The sequence below is a fragment of the Hordeum vulgare genome, chromosome 5H (genome assembly GCF_904849725.1).
Source record: "Hordeum vulgare subsp. vulgare chromosome 5H, MorexV3_pseudomolecules_assembly, whole genome shotgun sequence".
Lineage (NCBI taxonomy): Eukaryota > Viridiplantae > Streptophyta > Magnoliopsida > Poales > Poaceae > Hordeum > Hordeum vulgare.
The window spans coordinates 82980900-82986842 of NC_058522.1; positions in this window are offsets into that span (position 1 = coordinate 82980900).

The window sequence follows — 5943 nt, forward strand, 5'->3', positions numbered from 1 at the left end:
CTGCAATTTCTTCAGTAGCCCTGACAGTGTCTTCAGTCGCTGGAATTTCTTCCGTGTGCTGAGCGGTTTCTTCATCAAGCAGAGCAGAGGTGCTAGCTTGAGCAGTTTGTGGTTGCAATGGAGCTGCAACCCTTGTGGTGTGGGTAGTGATGACTTTGGTAGACACATTGACAAACCTGACTTTGGTGTCTTGCTAATGAGCATGATACCTATTGTATTCTTCACTAAGGGTTTTGATCTTAGTTTGAGCTGAGATAAGCTAGCCACGCATCAGTGAAAGAATATTGTTCTTCAAGAAGCGTTCCTTCTTAGTTTATTCCCTTTTGGCCCTTTTGGCCTTATCATGCTTCCATTTTTCTTCGGCTATAAAATCCGCGAGCACATGACTTGGACCTGGTGGCAGTTTCAGATCGTCAATTGGAGTATGAGGATCCTTGTACCACACTTCAATGAAGTCCAGCACAGTCCTTGGGTCGAGCATGGGAGGAATTTGAGTGCACTTTGCTGGGGCCACTCTTTGTTGTTTGCTTCTGATGATTTCAACAAGTTCCTCATCATTAGCTTCATCATCCTCACAATGGATATTTCTCTGGCAGTTTCTTTAGGAGCTGCAATTTCTTCAGTAGCCCTGACAGTGTCTTCAGTCGCTGGAATTTCTTCCGTGTGCTGAGCGGTTTCTTCATCAAGCAGAGCAGAGGTGCTAGCTTGAGCAGTTTGTGGTTGCAATGGAGCTGCAACCCTTGTGGTGTGGTTAGTGATGACTTTGGTAGACACATTGACAAACCTGACTTTGGTGTCTTGCCAATGAGCATGATACCTATTGTATTCTTCACTAAGGGTTTTGATCTTAGTTTGAGCTGAGATAAGCTAGCCACGCATCAGTGAAAGAATATTGTTCTTCAAGAAGCGTTCCTTCTTAGTTTATTCCCTTTTGGCCCGTTTGGCCTTATCATGCTTCCATTTTTCTTCGGCTATAAAATCCGCGAGCACATGACTTGGACCTGGTGGCAGTTTCAGATCGTCAATTGGAGTATGAGGATCCTTGTACCAGACTTCAATGAAGTCCAGCACAGTCCTTGGGTCGAGCATGGGAGGAATTTGAGTGCACTTTGCTGGGGCCACTCTTTGTTGTTTGCTTGTGATGATTTCAACAAGTTCCTCATCATTAGCTTCATCATCCTCACATGCTCAAGGAACATTAAAAACCACCTTGTGAGGACTTGGTCTTTTGCCACGCCAGCTGTCATCTTATTTTTCATGGTTGTGGCGCTTGAAGAAGTGAGCGTTGAGCCAGTTGCAGTGGTCCGTGAGGGAATTGTGAATCCAACTGTCCACTGACACGTTGCAAGATGCACTGGTCTTGAGGTCTTTGTGGCACGAGCTGAGGAAGTGGCAGCCACTGAAGGAACTGGTTGAGGAATTTCCTGTGAGGGATTTGAACTCGAGGGTTTCGACTTCACAGCAGATTTCTTTTGGATAGCTCATTTTGGAGCTGTTATACTGGCAGATGCCTCAGCAGCATGAGACGAGGTCACGTTAGTAGTAGTAGCAATAGAAGGTTGTATTTCCTCACAAATTCATCGCAAAGTTTCTTCAGTTTTCCCTAATGCTTAGCCCACTCCTTGGGAAATTCTTCGCCACTTTTGATGCTAGTGGGACCAGCTACTTGGCCTTTAGCCAGAAGAGGTCTTGGGCATGGAGGATTTATAGTGAATTTCTTCATGTATTTTGGAGTTACATATCTGTACTCCTTCCATTCCTTAACCCATCTTCTATAAATTTTGATAATGCATGTTTTGCGCTTCTCCTTGGTTTCCTTGCCATAAATTTCCAAAGGTAGTATTGGTTTCTGCCTTCTTTCCTCCTTTCTGAGGTCTTTTCCCTTCAGCCATTTTCTTCACTTGAGGAATTTGAACTTTTCATGATTCTGAGGATGTGTGCAGATTTTCTTCAAGGAACGTTGTAAATGAGTTAAGTTGATGCGAACCTAGAGATTCATCATGTCTTCGTTTCGTCACGACAGATGCCATGTGGTGGCTTAACTCGAGTGCTTGAGACCAATGTTCGTCGGCGGGATCCACGAGGTGGATTGGGGACAAGCAGTGGTGACACGCGATGTACCCAGGTTTAGGGCCCTCCATGGAAGGTAACACCCCTAGTCCTCTCGGATTTAATAGGTGATAGAAAAGGGTTACAATGGTGCTCCTTGAGCTATTGGCTATAGGAGGAATAAGGAGCTTGATTGCTTTCCTTGCCTGTGTATGTACGTGGGTGTGGGTGTGTGGATTCGGAACCCCTTCCATGGGGAGGCACCGAGGGGCTTTATAGGCCGGGCCCTCGACTTACCATATTCTTTGGCCAGCTGGAGGGCCCCATCTCTAGTGCAGTCTCATCGGGGGTAGGGCTCACTGAGGTGGGATCCCATCGGAGTGGGGTCCCGCATCGCCTTGTCGCAGTCAACTGCGGTCAGCGGTATGGCCGACTCGCCCGACGTCATGGAGTGGACGACACTGTGCAACCACTATGCCGCCTTGCCTAGTCATAGTCGGCAGCGGCCAACAGTATGACCAGCTCCACTATAGCCATGTGTTCACAGTGTCATGGAGTGGATGGAACTGTGTTGCCACTATACCGCCTCGCCTCATCGTAGTCGGCGAAGGTCAGCGGTACGACCGCCTGCACTATAGCCGTGCACGTATGGCATCATGGAGTAGGTAGCTTTGTCGCCATGTCCCATCGTCGTGGTGGTGTCTTGGTGTATGGGTCAATGATCGGGGCGTGGGCCCTCCGACTGGTAGGTTTCTCAGGGCCGAATGGTAAGGAACCAGCTCCGAGACGAGTCGGGCACCGGGAGCCGGCCTATGGGGGACGGTGCATGAGGGGGAATCCTGCCCCGATGTTTTTGAAAGTGGCCATCAGTTGCGATGAGGCTACCCCGGGGTTATCCCGCCAACAATAGTCCCTGAAGGCGGAGAGACCCACCTTCTCGGGGCGACGAGCCTTGCAGGCTTGTCCCCCACGATCTTTCTTGGTGAAGGCTGGGAGCCAAACCACCCGCTCACGCGTCGCGTACGGGGACATGGCTGGTTCGTATCAAGCAGCATGCTGCGACGCCTCGGTTGCGAGGAACAGGGCCGCCATGTGTCGATCGCAGCAGGCTTAGCCTTGTCTTGCCACGCGGGCGACAAGACGGGGGCCCGCCCAGCCTCTGCCTCGGCTCGCGTGCGGGATCCGCTGCGGCCGAGGGGGCCATCTGTTGGCTTCCCCACACACACTAACGCGCTTGCGCGGGGCCGGGGGAGTGGAGATTATGCGCAACCGATCCACTCCCCCACTAATGCCGCAGGTTTAAATGGAGGGGAGGGGGCACATAGCAGGCCTTCCGCCCTCATTGCCCCTGTCGAGAGAGAGAGAGAGAGAGAGAGAGACGCCGAGGTCTCATGACCACTCCTCGCCACCAGTGAAGCCCGCAACCTTGCTGGGGAAATTCTTCCGTGCCGCCTCCCCGCCAAGCCTGCCCTGAGCTTGCAAATGGGTAGCAAGGGTGCATGGGACATCGCCAACGTCGACGAGTACCACATCGACCACCTTTGCCTTCATAGGAAGCTGCCGCCGGCGGGTGCTGTGGCGGTCCTGGGGCGTAAAGCGTCCCGGCACCCAGGGATGGGGAAGATGTCATCTTCGCCGACCACTTCGCCAACGGATTCGGGCTGCCGGCCAACATATTCTTCTGGCAGTTTCTCACCAAATTGAGGTTGCAGCCCCACTATCTCGGGGCAAACTCCATCCTACAACTTGCTTCCTTCATCGTGCTATGCGAGGGGTTCCTCGAAATCGAGCTATGGAGAAGGAGGCCCCAGCCGGCGGAGCAGGTGGGGTCCGAACCAACCAATGAGTTCCCCTCCCCTCGTCCTTTGTCAGACTCGCAAACGACAACGACTCTGAGCCTGTAGAGATCCTAGATGTAGCAGACTCGGAGGGAATGGAGTAAGACGACTCTGCGCTGACGAAGCGGACCCAGCAAACCGGCCTTGTGCTGATGCTCGAGGAGTCAGAGGCGTCCGAGCCCACACGAAGGAAGCTGCCGGTCATCTCTCAGCCAGTGGCAAAGCATGCAGCCGGGGCACAACCGATCGGTAGCCACGGTGGGGGCATAAGACTGGCCATAGTGGGTAGTATCATATATTAGTATCATGCATATGATACTATTGTATGATACTACCTTCATAGTGCAATCACAGAATAGTATCATAGATGGCCTCAGTTATTGACATGCATGACACATAGTAGCATAACATTTAACATGTTACGGTATCTACCTATGTTACTATAACCCTCTCTCTCTTATTTAATTGTCTGCCACATCAGCATGTTTGCTAGTCCCAAGTACATGATACTACCTGAGTTACTCCCACTATGGCCAGCCTAAAGAGGGCGCGTGTCACCCCCTCAGGCCTAGCACCGAGGTGTGTGGTCCCCACGACTGTCGGTTAATTTGTTCATTTGCCTTTTTCTTGATTTCGGTTAGGTCTCCTTTCGCTACTTTCTTCTCCTCAACCTTCCTTCCATGTCGAGTAGGGCCCTACGCGCCCTTCGAAGGGCGGCCGAGGCGGGGAGATCTGCCGGCATCGAAGGCGAGGCACGAGAAGGAATGCGAGAGCTGAGAAGGAGAAGGAGCATGCCGCCTCGCATGGGCGGGGGGCTCCTAAGCGGGAGTGGTCGGTGTAGGAACGTCCTCGATGGGATAATGTAGTGAGAGGGAGTGGGCCCAAAGCAGGCCACATCAAGGGAGGGACAACTAGGAGTCATGGGGGGATAGCTTGCCCGCATAGCCGTCACGTATGGAGAGGCGCTCGAAGGAGGTGTACGACCTAGAGTGGCGAGCCAAAGCCGACGCCCAAGCCGCGGTGGAGAAGCGCTCGGCCACCGACACAGAGAGGACCCTGATACGTCCCAAATATATCTATAATTTCTTCTTGCTCCATGATCTTTTGGGTGACATTGTTATATGTTTTGCTATACTTTTATATCTTTTTACACATATTAGGACTAACCTACTAACTCAGTGCACCTAGTGCCAGTTTCTGTCTGCTGATGTCTTTTTTGCACTGTCTTTTACCCAAATTTCCACAGCCCCAAAATCCCGAGAAAAATATATAAAATTCAGTGTAACGGGAGCTTCCAAAACACTGAAGATGGGCCAAAGGGGAGCCAGGGGCTGCCTAGGTGGCCACCCTGCGCGGCCTGGCCCGTGGTTGCGCCCATAGGCCGCCTAGGTGGGTCCCACCTCCTGTGACGCCCTCCTTTGGCCTATATTTACCACTCCGACCGGAAACCCTTCGAGGATATCCAGAATCGCTAATTACTCCATTGTTCCGCGGCCACAGCGTTTCCGAGATCGAGAGCGTGAGTAGACCTCTTCCCGGCACCCTGCCGGAGGGAGGATTGACCTCCGGGAGCTTCTCCACCGCCATGGACGCTTCCCGGACGTGCCGTGAGTAGTCCTCCTTAGACCATGAGTCCATGACCAGTAGCTATGTGATGTCTTCTCTCCAATCTTGTGCTTCCATGATTAGCCCTTGTGAGCTGCCCTACATGATCAATGCATCTATGTAATTTTCCTGCTATTGCTATGCTCGGTTTGTTGGGATTCGATGGATTATGAGATTATGTTAAGATTGTAATGAGTTATATATTTGATTATCCTTTTATATTATGTTCTTAGTGATTCATGCATGTTCTCCGTTGCTCTTTATTTCTTTGGCCGAGTAGTAGATTGTAACTCCAAGTGGGAGCGTTATGCATGATTGTGGGTTCATGCCCCCTGATGTCTAGCTTGAGTGACAAAAACATGAGACTAGGGGATGTGCTGTTGCCACCAGGGAGAAAACAACGGTGCTTGTGACCACGGTTGCAAGTATTGTTTACCTTACGCAAAGTTTG